The 19,227-nt window shown below is 39.4% G+C and overlaps 1 protein-coding gene across 21 annotated transcripts in view; it reads left to right on the top strand.

Moving 5' to 3' along the window:
• The window catches only part of Unc13b (unc-13 homolog B), a 208,967-nt gene that overhangs the window by 137,174 nt on the left and 52,566 nt on the right, over positions 1 to 19,227 (top strand). For 2 of the 21 annotated variants that reach the window (XM_048783425.1, XM_048783422.1), the window contains exon 1: positions 14,472 to 15,038. The exons of 11 other annotated variants lie outside the window; for them this stretch is intronic. The gene's annotated coding sequence lies outside the window, so the exon portion shown is untranslated. Of the gene's footprint in view, positions 1 to 14,471; positions 15,039 to 19,227 lie in introns of those variants that run through there. 8 more of the 21 variants (XR_007340696.1, XM_048783423.1, XR_007340695.1 and 5 more) reach the window with 6 other exon arrangements.

Raw genomic sequence — 19,227 nt, 5'->3', positions numbered from 1 at the left:
TTTATTTATTTATTTATTTTTTTACTTTTATGTGGTGCTGAGGGTTGAACCCAGGGCCTCGCACATGCTAGGCGAGTGCTTCTACTGCTGAGCCACAACCCCAGTTCCCTTTACTGATTTCTTTAGGAATTAAGCTTTTAATCTTTTAAACATGAACAAAGTTCTCCCTTCTCTGAAGGTTGCCATGATATCATTAACCTGTCTGGAGTCATAGGACAGGAGGATGTCCGATACTGGCAGCAGGCCTTAGCTCTAGCTGATAGTATTTTCTAAGCATAGTAGCTAAAAAGGTAAGTACTCAGTTAACTCTACTGGAATAAGTCAGATCATTAGCTCTGCACAAAATTATTTAATTCCAAATAATAAGCACAGCAGTCTTTGTCACTCTCAACCACCTTACCTGACTCCTGCTACTTATTTGACTGCCCAGCCAATGAGAATATTTGACACTAAGAAGGAGCTCTATTCTTCTGTTAGAGAAAATTTGTTTGCCAATGTTATCCAAAAGGGAGCAACATATAACTATTCAGTTTTAAATTAAACCTGCTAATAAGTGGGTACCACTGTGTGCTTTTGGGGATACTTGTAAGACATGTACAGAGGGGAGATATAAATGATTAATAAATATTTTATTTTTCACATACTTTTTCTCATTTCCTTATTTTCTCTGCAGCATTCTGTGCTTTCTTAAAATTCCTTGCTTCTTATAATTTCCCATTTTCTTGTCTTCCATTATCCTTAGATTCTCCCAATTGTTCTTTCCCTCCCTTTTCATCTTATCTAGCTCCTTTTTGTACAGTTTTCCTCTCAGGCATATTTTCCCCCCGCTCTCTTTCCTCTTGGTGCTGGGGATCAAACCCAGGCCTTGCACATACTAGGTACTCTGCTTTATAACTGTGCCATGCCCCTAGCCCCTCAGGAATCTTTTTAAATATCAAATCTGCATCTCTACAGAACCTATTCTTTAATTGAGCAGTTACTGGTGGATGTGGTGATTCCTGCCTGTAATTACAGCAACTTGGGGAACTGAGGGAAGAGAATTGCAAGTTCCAGGCCCAGTCTCTGCAATTCAGCAAGATCATGTCTCATAATAAAGAATAAAAAGGTTAAGGGATGTAACTCAGTGGTTAAGCACCCCTGGGTTCAATCTTCAGGACTGCCACCCCTACCCAAATTGAGCAGCTACTGTATGACAGGTAGTGTGTTAGTCAACCAACTGACTTCCAGCTCTTCTTTCCTAAGCAGATGACTCCCAAATCTGTACTTCTACCCTTCCTTTTTCCTTAGGCTCTATCCTTCATGTCTAGTTTTCTATTAGTTATGTTTACTACACTTTCTCAATTATATGAACTTCCCTCCTGAGTATGTTCCTCTTCCTTTGTTCTCTGTTGGTATTAATGTCACTGTTATTCTGGTAGACACCAACTCAAAATTGCAGTGACGCTTTACATTCTTCTCTCTTGCTTCCTGCTTGGATCATTTACCAGATCTTTTTTTTTTTTTTCCTCTCTGGATTTCTTTTATCAGTCTCTTCTCTTTCCCTTTATGTTCAGTTCCTTTTTATTGCTCAGACTGTAGTATTGGTATTCCTTGCTTTTATTTGTTTTTCTTGGAATCCATTGTGTATGCCACTGCAAGATTTATATTCTAGACAGAACACTACTCCTGGTTACCACTGTGCCCAGGGCCCAACTTAAATGTCACATCCTTTGATGCCTTCCCTAAGTTCCAGATAGAGTTAGATGTTCCTCTGTCTGTCTGCCTATCTTTCTTTATTTTTGTACTAGAGATTGAACCCTGAGGTGCTTAACCACTGAGCCATATCCTTAGCCCTTTTTATTTTGAGACAGGGTCTCACAAAGTTGTTTAGGGCCTCAATCAGTTGCTGAGGCTGACCTCAAACTTGAAATCCTCCTTCCTCTGCCTCCCAAGCCACTGGGATTACAGGTGTGCTACCATGCCCAGCTCATTTTTCTTTCCATAACATTTCATATATAACCAATTTTGATATTTATTATATTGTCATGGAATTATGTGAGCTTTGTCCTCAAGACTATGTATTTCTTGATGAGCATAGGAGTGCGCGCCTGTAATACCAGCTACTCAGGAGGCTGAGATAGAAGATCAGAAGTTTAAAGCCAGCCTGGGCAATTTAGCAAGTTCCTGTCTCATTAAAAAAAAAAAAAAGACTGTATTTCTTAAAAGAATATATACGGTATTATTCCTTTTACATTACATTAAAAATAGGCAAAAGTAATCTGTGATGTCAGACATTTGGATAGTGATTACCTTTATGGGAGGGAGTTGGTAGTGTTACTAGAGGAGGTATTGGCAGTTCTTAGAGAGGAAGGCCTGGACTCAGGATAAGTGGAGTTCTTTATATACATCAATGCATGCAAAGACTGCTTAGTTAGAGGCACAGAGATTTATTTAGGAAAACAGAAACACATTTAAGGGAGAATGTGGTCCATCTCAAAAGTGAGAAGCAATGCCTTGATCTGGGATTCTAATGTTATTAGAGGGACAGGAGCTAGGGCTAAACTAGAGGTGGAGTCAGGGCAGAGTTACACAATTTTGAGCCAATTGCCCTCATGTCATGTTATATTTTGCAGACAAGGATACAGGCCAACAAGGCAGGCTGGGTTGCTTATGAGTAAATGCTTGTTTTACATTCCAAGCATTCATGGGTGTTTCTCATTTAAGACTCTGTACCCCCAAATTCCTATCTGAATAGTGATTAGATATGATCACAAGGTGGCTTCTGGAGTTCTGCACTGTTGTTTCTTGATCTGGATTTTGTTTACATTGGTGTAAAAATGCACTTTTGACTTGCATACTTCTTTATGTTTTATAATTCAGTAAAAAGTTTAAATAAAAGCTAAGTGAAAAATAGCATTGAAACATAGAATAGGAACTGTGTCTAACTTTATATCCCTGATGTCTGGAACCCAGTAAGCTCTTAATGAATATGTGAGTGAGTAAGTGGATGAATGAAGTTTTCCCTCAAGATAATTATTTTTTTTCTTCTATTGTTAGTTACATTATAGTCTCAACTTTATAGCCTGACATCCATGATTACTCAAAGACTTAGCTCAGTCTACCTTTTTTTATTTTTATCCAATCCAGAGGCTATATTGTTGGAAGAACTTGGGCCTTGCAATGAGCCAGAGCCTGAGTTTAAAATATTACTCTGCCACTTATTGTCTCTGTAACCTTTGACTTAGGCAATTCACCCAGCCTTTTAGAATCTTAATTTTCTCCTCTTTGAATGGATATCATACCCTTCAGCTAAATAAGATAATATATGCAGAGAGAGGCCTACCATGTTATTAGCATTCAGCAAATGTTATTTTCTCTTCCTTTCCAATAACTAACCTCCCTTTTAAAAAAAACAAATATATGTATATTTTTTAGTTGTAGATGGACACAATACCTTTATTTTATTTATTTATTTTTATGTGATGCTGAGGATCAAACCCAATGCCTACATGTGCCAGGCAAGTGTTCTACCACTGAGCCATAAACCTAGCCCCCACCCCTGGCCTTTTTTGGTAATTCTGGGGATTGAACCTAGGACCTCATGCATGCCAGGCAAGCACTCCATCACAGAGCCACAAACCCCAACTTCACCTTCATTTTTCTTCCATTCAAATATTTACCATCTGTATCTTTACCTCAAATGTTCATTGTTTCCAGTTTTCACATATCCATATCCTTTGAATCAAAATTCAGTTATTACCTTTTTCACAGAGACTTCCCTGATTTCCTTCTAAACTAGTACCTTTAAAGCTGGAAATATTTTCTTCTCTCAATTTCTTATATGTTTTATATGTCTTTTTTGATACTTATTAGTCACTCACTCTCATCTTTAGGAGTTGCTGTAGGCTGCCCTCTCAATCTAGGCCCAAAGAGTAGGCACTCTAGGTAGGCCGTTGTGTTGGAGGCAGAATCTGTCTGTTGAAATAAACTGGGACATGAAAAGATAGGTTGAGAAAACTGTTTTGGGGTGTTTTAAATTTTTTTAGTTGTAGATGGACACAATATCTTTATTTATTTATTTTTATGTGATGTTAAGGATCAACCCCAGTGTTTCCATGTGTGTGAGGCAAGCACTCATCACTGAGCTGCAACCCCAGCCCCTGTTTTTTTTTTTAATTTTGTTTTGTTTTAATAATGTTATTGTATTTTATACCTTTATTTTATTTATTTATTTTTATGTGGTGTTGAGGATTGAACCCAGTGCCTCACACATGCTAGGCAAGCGCTCTATCAGTGCACTGCAACCTCAGCCCTGTTTTGGGCTTTTGATATTCTTTTATATACTTACTTTTGCACAGGAGAAATTCAGATGTCTACCCAAGAATGTGGACCAAAGGAGTCAAGTTTCAGACCGCTTGATCTACCTTTTGCCTTTTTATTCCCCCCAGATTGAACCCAGGACTTTGTGCATGGTAGGCAGGCACACTACCATTGTGCCACATCTCCTAGCCTTTGACTTATCTTTTGAATTAGTTCTGTTAAATAAGTCATTTTTTAAAAATTTATTTTGTATATTTGAGGTTTGTAACATGACGTTATAGGATACATGTATATATTTATATTTAAATATAAATGTTTTGTATATATGGTAAAATGGTTGCTTTAGTGAAACAATTCAGCATATCTGTATCTCTCATGTTTTTTTTATTTTTTTGGTAACCAGAACAACTAAAATCTATTTATTTTATGAAAATCCAAAATACCATAAATTTTATTAACTATATTGCTCATATTGTACATTCGATTGCTAAGTTTGTTTACCCTACATATTTGTTTTATATTATTTGACCTACATCTATTTTCTCTCCCATAATTCTATTCCCATCTCAGTATTTATATAACTGTATATTTCTTTTGCCAATCTTTTTATTTCCTTTCTATTTTTTAATTTTTAAAAAATTTTTATCCCATTATGTGTGCACATGCATACACACACACACACACACACACACACACACCACATTTTCTTAATTTGTTGATCAGTGAATATTTAGATTATTTCCGTATCTTGGCTATTGTAACTAATGCTGCAACCAACATGGGAGTACAGATATCTTCATGAACTGCTGATTTCATCTTCTTTGGTAATATATCCAGAAGAGGGATTGCTGATCATATAATAATTCTATTTTTAATTTCTTTAGGAACCACTATACTGTTTTCTAAAATAGTTGTATCAGTCTACAATCCCACCAACAGTATACTGTGGTTCCCTTTCACCATACCCTCTTCAACATTTGATATCTCTTATCTTTTAAAATTTTTTTAATATTTTCTTTTTTAATTATTCCTGGACCTTTATTTATATGCAGTGCTGAGAATTGAACCCAGTGCCTCACACATGCTAGGCAAGCACTCTACCACTGAGCTACAACCCCAGCCCTATCTGTCTTTTTCATGATAGTGATCCTAATGGATGTGGGGTGGTATTTCATAGTTGTTATAATTTGCATTTCTCTGATGATTAGTGTTGTTGAGCAATTTTTCATACACATATTGGCCATTGTCATATACGTATTTGCCATTTTAATGTCATCTTTAGAGAAATGGCTGTTCATGTCTTTCACCCATTTTTAAAATTGGGTTTTTTAGTATTTCTGCTAAATTTTGGATATTAACTCCTCATCAAATCTGTGGCTTGGAAATATTTTTCCTAGTCCATAGGGATTCATTTCATTTATTCTTTTTGCTATGTAGAAACTTTCTAGTTTGATGTAGTCTCATTTATTTAATTTTGCTTTTGTAGCCTAAAAAGAAATATTTTGGTTCATGCTGGTTTATCAAGGTAGGAAGCTAGGCAAGCATTTGAGTATGAAGTCTTAGGAATTAAGAATAGATAATCACATGGTATTATAGTTTGCATGTGAAGTGTCCCCCAAAAGCTTACTTGTGAGACAATGCAAGAAGGTTCAGAAGAGAAATGATTGGGTCATAACCTTAACCTAATCAGGGAAATGATCCTTGATGGGATTAACTGGTAGCAGGAGTCAGGTGGGGTGTAGCTGGAGGCATGGCTTTGGGGTATATATTTGTATTTGGCAAGCAATCTTTGTCTGCTTTCTGATCACCATGTGAGCTGCTTCCCTCTGCCATACTCTTCCACCATGATGTTTTGCCTCACCTCAAGCCCTGAGGAATGGAGCTGGTCTTTTATAGACTAAGACCTCTGAAATCGTGAGCCCTCAAATAAACTTTCCTCCTTTAAAATTGTTCAGGTCAGTTTCTTAGCCCATTTATTGATTGGGTTATTTATTTTTTGTGGTATTAAGTTTTTTAAGTTCTTTATATATCCTAGAGATTAATGCTCTATCTGATGTGTGTGTAGTAAAAATTTGCTCCCATTCTGTAGGCTCTCTCTTTACTTCGTTGATTGTTTCTTTGGCTGAGAAGAAGCTTTTCAGTTTGAATCCATCCCATTTATTGATTCTTATATTTTTTGTGATTTAGGAGTCTTATTAAGGAAATTGGTGCCTAATCCGACATGATGAAGATTTGGGCCTACTTTTTCTTCTATTAGGCGCCGGGTCTCTGGTCTATTCCTAGGTCCTTGATCCACTTTGAGTTGAGAGATAGGGACTTAATTTTATTTTGCTGCATATGGATTTCCAATTTTCCCAGCACCATTTGTTAAAGAGGGTATGGTTCCTACAATGTATGTTTTTGGTGCCTTTGTCTAGTAGGAGATAACTGTAGTTAGTTATGTGGGTTTGTCTCTGTGTCCTCTATTTTGGACCATTGGTCTAAAGTCTATTTTGGTGCCAATAGCATCCCATTTTTGTTACTGTTGCTCTGTAGTATAGTTTAAGGTCTGGTATTTTGATGCCATCTGCTTCACTCTTCTTGCTAAGGATTGCTTTGGCTATTCTGAGTCTCTTATTTTTCCAGATGAATTTCGTGGTTGCTTTTTCTATTTCTATAATGAATGGCGTTGAGATTTTAATTGGAATCACATTGAATCTGTATAGTATGGCCATTTTGACAGTATTGATTCTGCCTATGCAAGAATCAATATGGGAGAGCTTTCCATCTTCTAAGGACTTCTTGAATTTCTTTCTTTAGTGTTCTGTAGTTTTCATTGTAGAGGTCTTTCACCTCTTTCATTAAGTTGATTCCCAAGTCTTTTATTTATTTATTTATTTATTTATTGAGGCTATTGTAAATGGGGTAGTTTTCCAACCCCAGTCAGAATGTCAGTTATTGAGAATACAAGCAACAGTAAGTGTTGGTGAGGATGTAGGGGAAAAGGCACAGTCTTACATTGCTGGTGGGACTGCAGATTGGTGCAACCAATCTGGAAAGCAGTATGAGATTGCTTAGAAAACTTGGAATAGAACCACCGTTTAACCCAGCTACCTCACTCCTCGGTTTATACCCAAAGAACTTAAAAATAACATACTACAGTGATGCAGCCACATCAATGTTCATAGCAGCACAATTCACAATAGTTAAATTGTGGAACCAGCCTATATGCCCTTCAAAGGGTAAAGAAAGTGTGGTATATATACACAATGGAATATTACTCAGCATTAAAAGAGAATAAAATCATGGCATCTGCAGGTAAATGGATGGAGTTGGAGAATATTATGCTAAGTGAAGTAAGCCAGTCCCAAAAAACCAAAGGCTGAATGTTTTCTCTGATAAGTGTATGCTAATCCATGTGGGGGTGGTGGTGGTGGGGAGCATGGGAGGAATGGAGGAACTTTGGATAGGGCAAAGGGGAGGGAGGGGAAGAGAGGAGGCATGAGGGTAGGAAAGATGGTGGAATGAGATGGACATCATTTTCCTAGATACATGTATGAAGACACCAATGGTATGATTCTACTTTGTGTACAACCAGAGAAATAAAAATTGTGCTCCATATGTGTATTATGAATCCAAATTCATTCTGCTGTCATGTATAACAAATTAGAACAAACAAACAAACAAATAAATGTTCTGGTCAGATCTTTCAGTCACAGCAGCAAAAAAGCTAACTAAAACACCTAAGCTGGGTACGGTGGTACATGCCTGTAATCCCAGTGACTTGGGAGGCGGAGGCAGGAGGATTGGGTGTTCAAAGCCAGTGACTCAGCAAAAGCGAGTCACCAAGCATCTCAGTGAGACCCTGTCTCTAAATAAAATACAAAATAGGGCTGGGGGTGTGGCCCAGTGGCCAAATGCCTCTGGGTTTAATCCCCGGTACTCCCCCCAAAATAACAAACAAAACAAAAACACCTGGAATATTTTATCTGGCTATTATGACTTGGGGAGGGGTCCTAGTACATGTATATAGAAAAACTTAGTTCAGGGATTCAGAGATCCAATTCCTGGCCACATATTTTTTTAATAGTTCTGTTCTGTACTTGCATTTTCCTTGCATGTAAAGAAGCTTTAACTGCTTCTCAAGATTGCACATGTGGTCAGGATTCCTAGGATAGCTTCTGAAGTTATGTGCAATAAACACTTAAAAATATGAAGTGGGCTGGGCACTGTGACACATTCTTATAATCCCAACTACTGCAGAGGCTGAGGGAAGAGGATCTCAGTTTGGGGCCTGAACAACTTAGCAAGACCCTGTCTCAGAATAAAAATTGTTGGTAATGTAGTTCAGTGGTAGAGTGCCCTGGGTTTAATCCCCAGTACTTAAAAAAAAAAAAAAAAAAAAGTGTCAGGAGTAGTCCAAGAAATAAAATAACATGAGCTCAGAAAGATGAAAATCAAGGAGTAATTTTTATCCTGTTTTTATAAGTACATCATCATAAAGGAGAGCCAAGGCTCCTCACAAGTAGCAAGTTGTGTTCTTTTGTAAGTAATGCCACTGAGATTTACTATCAGTTTCTAAATGGGCATATCCTGAAGTATAGCCATACTATATAAATTCAGACTTCTTTTGGTGGGGGTGGAGGGTATTGGGATTGACTCCAGTGGCACTTAACCACTGAGTAACATCCCCAACCCTTTTTATTTTTTATTTTGAGACAGGTCATGCTAAGTTGCTGAGGCTGGCTTTGAACTTGTGAGCCTCCTGCCTTAGCCTCCCAAGTTGGTGGGATTACAGGTGTGTGCCATCAAGCCCAGCAAAATAAGACTTTTTGAAGTCAGGGAAGAGGCTCATTGTGGCTTAGTTTCTTATGCTTTTACTTCTCTTTTCTGGTTGTCATTTCCAAGCATGCTAAGGAAATGTGTTTATTCAGTCCACATGTGAGGACTTTGAGACATAAACAGCCAAAGATGACAAGTTAGGGAGGGCATTCCAGATGAGAACTGGTATCCTGGAACATTTCTTTGTAACAGGTGAGATAAAAACTATCATTTTGTTGGGGGGGAATAAGATCAATGTATGGAGGCACCCACACATTCCTACTATATTATAGTTCAACCCACAACATGGACCACAGTTTATGCTGCTTGGTTCCAAGACTTGTTTTCTGATAAAACACTTGACGGTTTTTAGCTTCCCTCCTCACCATCTTAATATTAACTCTAGATAGTGCCATCTGGAAATAGAAAAGGGGGGTTGGCACATTCAGTTGAGTATTTGGTTTGACCAAATTTAAGATATTGGAAACTGAATCCCTCAAGATGTGGACAGGACAAGAAAGAGCTTTGATAATATGCTGTGGAACTTTCTTGACTGTACTCACTACTGAAGGATTTTGAGAAAACAGTGACAAAAATCTATTTGCATTTTAGAAGTATTCCTCTAGCAAATTATGTAGAGTAGATCAGTGTTTGGGAAGGGTGAGAGGGAAATGTTTCTGGAGGAAGGGTGACTAGGCAGGATGAATATTTTATAGTAGTTCAAGTGAGAAATAATGAAGCTTGGACTAACTGTTATAAAGATGGAGACAGATTATATAGAAAGGTTAAATAGACTTGGTGACTGTGTGGCAAAGGGGCAAAAGATTTTTGCAAGGGATTCAGTCACAGGATGGAGAATTAGAACATATGAAGATAAGTCATCTCTGCCCGGGATTGATATGGGTAATTTGGCAGCCTGGGACTTGAAATATCAATGCCAACACCAACAGTAGACTTACTGTTAGTGTTTCTTGCTTTCTAGGCTAAGTTTGGCTCATTCTTTGGTTTCATCTAGTTTAGTATTTCCCTTTCTTCCTGCCATGCTTCTGTTACTCTGTCAGAGATCCCCAACTAAGTATGATTTTTCCCCCTAAGCCTACTCTTTCCCTTTTACATTTGCTAGCTTCCCATAATTCAGTGCTTCAAACCTGAGATAGCTAAATAGAGATATGCTTTCTGTTTGTTTGGTACTGGGAATTGAACCTGAGGTGCTTTACCACTGATGTACATCCCTAGCCCCCTGCACTTTTTTTTTTTAATCTTTTTTACATTTTGAAATAGTTCTCACTAAGTTGCTGAGGCTCTCCATAAACTTCTGCCTCAGCCTCCAAAGTTATTGGGATTATAGGTATGTACCTTCATGCCTGGCCATACCTGATATTTTAAAAATATATGGAGTATCCTATAAAAAAAAAAAAAAAAGAAAAACTTTCTCTTTGTGGTCTCTTCATTGAGCCTCAAGACACTTGAAATTCATATGCTATCTAGGGATGTATTTCCAAAAGCTTATAGAAATGGGCCTAAACCAAGAGAATGTTCCAGATATGGGTTTGCCCTAAGACACATCTCAGAGCAAGTCACAAAGAACCAAAGGGGATATTTGATCAATATTAAGCCAGTTAGTCTCCATTTGGTACAAGATGTTCTCTTTTCCATGTAATTTCAGTTTGGGGGTTTCTCTTGGAGAATCCTTAGCACATGGCCCCTTGGCGCCCCTTGGCTTCCCTTGGATATAGAGAGGGAGGCAGGGCCAATGCAATCTGTTGAATGGCCTGGGACATATATAAACAGAGACTAGTTTAGGATCTGCATTAGTCCTAAGTCTGAAAGCTGTGACTTTTCACCATGGTTGTGTGAGAGGGCAATAAACAAGTAGACTACTTTGATTAAGAATTTTTAATTATTTGGTCCTGAAATGAGTATAATAGAGTGCCTTTGGAGGTACAGGCTGAAAACCTAACTGTTTAGCTGGGCAATGCTGAGAAGGTTGTTTATTGGCTTTTTATGCTCAAGTTTTTGTTAATCAGGGATTAGCTTGACCTGATTTGTCAGCACTTTGTGATTCCTTAGGCCTGCCTTACAGCTTGTCAGGTCTGATTTAGGCTATGTGGCAGCTATGTCTTAGCACATCAGTGAAGTTAGCACATCTCTGCCAGGTTCATCATTCCCCTGGGGTGGCATGATCCCAAGGTAAGAAGGAGATTCACCTCTCATTGCCCATCATTTTCTGCTTATGTATAGTTTCTGAGTAACTTAGGGAGGGGATAATTCTTCAGGGGAAAATATTCTTCTCATCCACCACAACAAACCATTTTCTTCACATATGAAATAAATCCCAGCTGTGTGACCACATGTCAGCCTCTTCATATTGCTTCTGGCTTGGTAATAGAAAAGAATAGTCACAAACCAACTTCTACATAAGACAGATTTGGGCTCCCCCCATCCTTTGCTCCCCCACTTGTCCTTGACCTATCTAGTCTCTAGCAGTGACATCTGAAAAGGCAGGGAGGTATGTTCTTTGCTTCCAGACTAGCTGTATTTGGTTTCAAGGAGTCTTAGATTGGTTGTGTGATGGGGAGAATTGTGATTGGTGAAGCCCTCTTCCAGTGTTCCTGTGACACTATTTCAGTTGCTTTAGCTGAAGACAAATTTTATGCACCAGGTGGTCTTCTGACTAACCCACCCATTTGGCTCCCCCTTAAAGCTCCTGCAGCTCTGAACCTTCCCACAACTCTGCGTGAATGTCAGTGTCTCATGGTGAATTTCCATCTTGACTCATCTGTTTCTAGGCGAAGATCCCTGCAAAGATTTAAATTGGGAACCCAGACCTTGAGAATGTCTGTTGAGAGCATTTCACAGCTTCTGGATAAATGCCTTTCCCTTATTAACCCAATCTGTTTTTCCAGCTATGCCCAGCTAGCTCCTCAGCAGCCCTGCTTTGAGGAAGCTTCCCAACTGGGTGCTGTGCTTTCTTACTTGGAAAAAGCACCCTACCATCTTACCCTGCCCAGGATTCCCAAGGGTCAGATGACAAAAGGAGCTGCATTGTTGCCCACATTGCTCTGGTAAAAGAAATGGCCTACCTAATCCCCCAAAGCTAGTCCACTGAGGAGGTCTGATTGTCCTTTGGTTATAAGATATCTGACACTCTGTAGTATAGAATGATGGCAGAAAGAGCTCTGTTGTTTACTACTTTTCCATTTTATTTTCCTCCTTGCTTTTGCTAAAATATGGGAAGGTAGTAAAATACAAAGGTAATTTGTGGCCAAAGCCATAAGTTCTCTTGTGAAGTTTGAACACTGTAATCATGGATAGCAAATTTGTTGTGTCTCATGTCCTAGACACATCTACTATCTGAGCCTTTGATTTTCTAGAAAGCCCAAACTTCTTAAAAGTAATGAGCTGAATGTGTTTGGTTAGGCAGATGGTCAAGACAAGTTTCTGATAGCTTTCAGAGTACCACCTGAGGCCTCAGCCAAGCCCTAGAGCTACTTGTAGGAAGAAGTGGGTTCTTTAGGTGATGTTCTGGCACTGGAAATCTTCTCCAGTCTTGGAAGTGTGAGCTTCCCAGTCTAGGATGCTCAGACCCAAACCCAACAACAAAAGCCACTGCTCATGGCTCTTCATAGGTGGCTACAGAGGGGGAGGGAATTCTGATTTAATCAGTCTTCCTTATATTTCTTGTTTTAAACCCTTTACTTCCTTCCCCTGGCCCAAGTCTGGGAAACTCCACAGTAAATTGGCTGTGACTTCCACTGAAATTTGACAGTTTTCAAGTTATTTTTTTTCCTCTGTATTTAGATGTGGTTATAGTTATGCTGTCAGCCCTTATCTTTTCTGTCATCCAGCCAGCTTCCAACTGGGTTAGGAGGTATTTGCTCTGCTGTCAGTGTTGGCTGCATAATGAGGTAGATGGGTAAGAAATGGGTTATTTAGCATCTTTTGGAATCTAAAATTTCTTCCTTGGTTGAGGGGGAAGCAATGTTAATGGAAGAAGGCTGTAGGGAGGCAAATGCTGGCTCTGGAATCAGCTCTTTCTCCTCAGGATCTTGGATAAGCCAGAGAGATAATCATTAATTTAAAAGCTTGTTTTATCTACTATATAGGACTGTTTATTCTGCATTGATGAATCCTAGGATGGCCCCAAAGACTGACTACCTGATTCTGGGCTAAAGGGGCTAGGTTCTGTTATAGATTGTCATAAGGAATATTGCAGGGCAGCAGAACTTAATTTGGGCATGCTGGGCAAATCAAACTTACCCACCCAGTGTTGGTCTAAGGAGGAAGAAGGTCTTTTTTATTTGATCTGGCTCAGGGAAGGTAGAAGAAAAATGGCTTCTCTGGGTTGTTACTGGCTGATCAGAGTTCTGTATTGAGGACTCTGTGGTTCTCTAGGCTCACAAAGCAATGTTTTTCCTGACCTGTGGGTTGCAGAGTGGAAGGGGTTGTTTCCTATACTTGGCATTTTATGGTCCAGAGCTTCAAGGGTCCCTAGATTATACTTGGACATTAATGTTGTAGTGAACAACTTGAGTGTTCTTTGAAGATAAGGACATTCGATTTCCCAGTGACTCTTAAGTAGAATTGTTGAATTTGTTTAAAATTAGAACTACACAAGAACCAACTGTCTGGCAAAAGTTCCAGGGATATAGGGCTGCTATTACAAAAAAGAGTTGGGAAATGTGGGATCATGAAAACAGCGTCCTGAACCTAGGGCAGCTTTTGGTCAATGTGGTATCATTTTAGGTTACTGAGTTCTGAATTCTGGATTCCCAAACAATCTTTGGTCATAACTTTTGCAGTTGAGTGTCCATCTTAGCTTACCCAGCTTCCCTTCTTTCCCTCTAGTCATTGCCTTGATATGGCCTAAGGGAGTTCTTATTTTCCATTCGGTTCTCTTGTAGTGACTGTTTGGAAAGAACTAGATCAGATGTGTACTTTGAAAACGTGGCTCCATTTGACGTGATCTGCGCTTGGGCACTTTACCTGTCCTTCAGCTTTTCCAAAGGCTGGCTGCATATTATATACACACAAAGCAAAACAACCAACCTAGAGCTTGTTTCAGGAGATAGGAAGATTCCCTTTATATTGTGCTCCACCAGTTTCTTGCTGTGGTCTAGTCTCCCTCTGAGACTGGGAGCTCCTCAAAGTATAAGACTCTGTCTTAACATCTCTATATTCTATAGCTCAGACATGACAGGAGAAGATAAGCAGGGGGAAAGGAAGGAGGGGAGAGAAAGAAGGAAGGAAAAAATGGGGGAGGGGAAAGAGTAGGATCTATATTTAGCGAGAGGGAGAGACACTCACCAAGGGTGTGTGAGTGAGCTTGCTGGCAGGGTTGTGTGTGCGTGAGTGTGCTGGGAAGGGGGTGTGTGCGCCAGCAACGTGCGAGGAGGGCTGGTGCCCTATGGGAGGTTGAAGGCAGGAAGCAGCTGGAGAGGAGGAGGAGCAGCAGCAGGAGCAGGAGCTGCCCTGCTTTCGTCTCAGTCTCAAAGCACGAAATCGATTGAGTTAGATTTCCATATCCAGTTGAAGTTTAGCTGCTGTTGCCTTCAGCAGGCTGGTCATCAGAATCCCCTCGGCAGAGAGGTGTGGACCAGATTGGATTCCTAGATTTGCAGCCAGTCAGACTCCTGCCCCGCCTTCACTGAGGGGATTTTTCTCCTGGGCATTGTTCCTATCATCAACTTTGTGCAGTGGAGCCAGCCAGCTGGGTGAAACTGAGAATAATAGCTTCTTGGCTCTGTTTGTCGGTTGGGCGAGTGGCAGAGCTGTGGCTCAGAAAGTTCATCTTGTGGCTTCTCTGTCAAATCAAGGAATGCTTCTGAATGGATTTCCTCTTAAAGACAGCACTTGCATTCTAAAACTTGAGAATTCATGGTTTTAATTGTGTTTTGTTTTTTCATTTCCTTAACCCTTATTTTGGTTGCAGCAGCAAGGTAAGTGATATTGAATGTCTGATTGACTCTTAACGACAAGCAGGGACAAAAGCAAAGCATTTGTGGGTGGAATATGGAGCAGCCACATTAATTACATAACTGCTTGAGCCAACTTGCTGGTGGGGGTCATTATAATGAGTGAAAAACAGCATACTCAGCACTGGGGTAGAATCTTTACACACACACGTTTGTCTGCTGATACTCTTGACCATTCATTTCTCCTTGGTACTTTGCTATCCATATACAAACAACCTATCCACCCTTCTGGTTGTTTGCATACTTATATACAATCAATCTTTTTTGCTCTCTCTGTGTCCATATGTGTTTCTAAATTACCTGTTCATTTCCTCTCTTGTGCATGTGTTACATGTAGACAACTAATCAATTCATTTTATGTGAATACAGATAAGCCATCTCTTCCTCTGTGTATATTCATATATAGAGATCATTTGTCCCTTTATGCATATGCATATATTCAGGTAACCTTCCTGTTCTTTTATATATCCAGAAGACCTCTCCATACTTCTTCTGTGTATTCATGATGTGTAGAGGGGTTGGGGGCCTATAACATCCTATCTAAGGTTTTAATTCATCCTTTCATGTGCATATTTCTGTGAACAGAAAAGTCATCTTCTTTTGAGATACTTTGAATTTTCTCAGCCTTGAGTGTGTGCACACATGCATATAGATAATTTGTCTATTTATATCATGCATGTGTGGTGAAAGAGCACTAATTGTAGATTGAAGACCCACTTGTAAATCCTAGCTTCTTTGGTGACCTTGGTCAAGTCTAAGTTAGCCTCTCAAGCTTCATTTTTTTCAACTATGTAATCAGAACAATAATTCTTTCCTCCTGCCTCACAGGGTTGTTGTGATGATAAAAAGAGTGCCACAAAAACTGAAATTTCTAAACGAATATAATCTTTTACTATTATTACATGTCCCTCTAGTGCACCTTTTTACTCAGCTGCCTTGAGAAGATGCTGTTGTCTGTGCAAGGTCCCTGAGCCTTCCATGTGAAGGGGTGGCTTCTGTGGAAGTAGCCAGGTTTATACTGTAGTTTTGCCCAGTGTATTTATTGGAAAGAAGCTACCCAGAACTACAGGATATTGAAAAAAGTTTTGTGTTGAGAGAAAGAAAAAGTCATCCTCTGCAGGTTGGGGCCTTGATACTTGGTTCTTTGTAGCTTTGAGGAAGACTGAATCTGTCACAAAACAGAAATGTGCTGCTTCTAACTAGGATCAAAGTGAGCAGGTAAAAAGATGAGTGAAAGAAACAGAGCATTCTGCTGCTACTGAGATGACAGTGAGCCTCTAGTACTAGGTTTTAAAGACTCTCCAGTGTCCCTAGTCCTGAACTACTAGACCTGTGTTGTCCAGTGTGGTAGCCCACTGGCCACATGTGACTGTTGAGTACTTGAGGTATACCTAGTACTAGTCTATTTTGAGATGTTCTATAAACATGAAATATGTATGAGATTTCAAGGACTTAGTATGAAAAATGCAAATATATGGTAATTTTTTATATTGATTACATGTTGAAATGATATTTTGGATTTTGGGTTAAATAAAATACGAAGATTAATTTTACCTGTTTCTTTTTACTTTTTTATGTGGCTGCTAGAAAATTTTAAATGACATATGTGGCTCATGTTATAGTTCTGTTAAGACAGTGCTTCTCTAGACCCATCATTAGGATAAGGACCAGGGCAGCTTTTCATTCTGGAAGGGCAAATAGGAGCCCCATCACAGCAGCCCTGGGGATGACAGGAACCATGGCAGGACCTCTTCCTATCGGTCTCATAAGCTAGAGAGATAACAGCTAATTGACAGTCTGGCAATTTTTGTCCTAAGCAAGTTCCCAAAAAATTATATGTAAGTATAATTGGAAAGAGATGTCCAACTTAGCTTTATGATGAAAAGGGTTGTAAACCATCAATCTAGATGGAAACCTAGAACTTGAAGATAGAATGTTGTCAAATTAGGAGACCTGGATTCTAATTCAATTCTGTAATCAACTCCTTTGTTCTCTCCATGGCACTGAATTTTCTGTCTGTGACATGTCTTGTGCTTGGGCATGGTAAGTCCCTGTTCCACACACTGGGAATTCAAAAACAAATGAAGGAGTTTTCTCTGTAATGGAATTCACACCCTCTGTGGGCCCTTAAACAAAAGCCTCCCACCCAGACAGAAACCAGGTGTCATTCTAGGTCAAGGGTTATAATCTTGGATAAGTGAGCTTTTGAAAATCTAAGAACTCCTGCCTTGCCTAAAGACTTTAACATTCAAAATTTAGAAAAACACTGTGACAGCCAACCAAAACTACTCCACAGGACTTGCTATATCCTCCACATTCTCACAATGTAGAATGTGGAGGATATAGCAAGTCCTAGGAAATGTGGTACTGAGACCTTGCTAAACTTTTGGTCTAAGACGTTCCCTTCTCACCCTTCATACCTTACACCCCGATTACTTTCTTCTGATGAGATACTTTGTAGGCATTGATTCTTTCCAAAAGATTAACATCCTTAGAGCATCCTTACTTGCTGTGGCCCTAGAAATCTATTCCTCTCACCATTTTTGCCACACAACATAATTGATAAGTGGCCCAGGAATGACCCTGTCCTCTCTTGGGATCCAGAGTTCTTAGCTTGCTGCCTGCTGTTTCACAAATTGAAAGGTTGCTTGATATATGTACATTGAATCCCATTTCGTTCCTAGAGATCCCTTTGTGGTATCCTCTAAACCAAGATTTGGGTTACGGGCAATTTTTGTAAGGACTAGTCACATTCCTAATCATGTTTATTTGATAGATCAGAGAGAATAGTACACAAATAAGCCATTTCATAAAACTGAATTTTTTTTCCCTCTGGGCTTGGTTTTGATAAGCTCATGCTGATAAGATGCATTTAAGGGGTTGACTTTCTGCTCTAATTCTCAGTTTTCTATCATTAAAACTTTAATCCTTTTGATTAATTCATTTTGTTTTGATGTGTTCCCTTTTCAAATGCAGATATTCCTTGAAAGGGATGCCTTATTTTTCCCAGAATTAGTCATTCCTTAGAAAAAGCACAGAAAAGTCTGGTCATTTCAGAGGTATGCTTGAAATTTGAAGAGCTTACCAGAATGGATAGACCAACAGGAATGGGCAAAGTGACAACACTGAGTACATTAATGGAAGCTAAAAGGCTTGGTTTGAGCAAAGGCTCAAAAATCTCGTATCCCATCCTAACTCAAAGCATTACTTCTCTGTGGCCTTACCTTTCCTGGTTTTGCCTCTTACCTCCTTCTACCCCATGGAATTAAATGCTTAAACTTTTTATTACAATTTTGGCAATATCATTTGAATATTTTGAATCATTTCATATTGTTGTCTATATGTCTCTCACCAAACCTGTCTCTAAACTTTAATATATTAGAAATATGGAATATAGCTTAGTGGCACACCCAAGGTACCCATTTATTTGCATTGACTTGGAGATAAAATGGTTTGCCTCCTTTCCTTGCATTTCTTTGGCGAATAGTAGCAAAAGGAAGCTGGGGAAGAAGGTGGCTTGCACCTCCTGATGCTGAAGGTTGCCTTATCTGCCCATTTTTGGCTTCTGGTATCGATTGAACTCTGATCAAAGTGACTGTCTGATCTTCTAGGCATTGACCTCCTTCTCTGCTTCGGATCCTAATGACCTGAATTAGTAAGTGTAGTTCCTTTGGGAGAACCTGTATCCCCATAGATTCATAGATGATTCTTAAGTTTAGAGTTCATGCAGGGGCAGTGGCTACCAACTCAGAAGAGGGTTTTATTTGTTTAATGTGGAAGCAGGCATTTTTGTGGCTAGGAGAAGTGCTATGGCAGCTCTAGTTGGAAATCTTCTATTTGTTAGTGACAGAGAACCAAGCAGCTCTCCGTTTAGTCCTTCAGGAGGTCATAGAAAAGTGACTGTACTATTTTCCCTCTGTGTGGCTGGCCAGTGAGTGTTGTGGGTGCTACAGTCTGGGAGCAGACAGTGGTCAGACTGTCCAGGAAGCTAGGCCAAGCCTATCTGGACTATTGATCTGAGAGACAGAAGCAGATAGGCCTCAGGTTAATCTGGCCTGAGTTAAAGCAGTAGCAGGAAAGTCAACTTCATTTCGTTCCTGATGAGCTGCCTTATCTGGACCAAAATATGTCTGGCCTTGCAAGATCTGAAAGT

Source organism: Marmota marmota, unplaced genomic scaffold, assembly GCF_001458135.2.
Source record: "Marmota marmota marmota unplaced genomic scaffold, marMar, whole genome shotgun sequence".
NCBI classification, from domain to species: domain Eukaryota; kingdom Metazoa; phylum Chordata; class Mammalia; order Rodentia; family Sciuridae; genus Marmota; species Marmota marmota.
The sequence above is the reverse complement of the archived record's forward strand: the minus strand, read 5'-3'. Positions and strand labels throughout refer to the sequence as shown.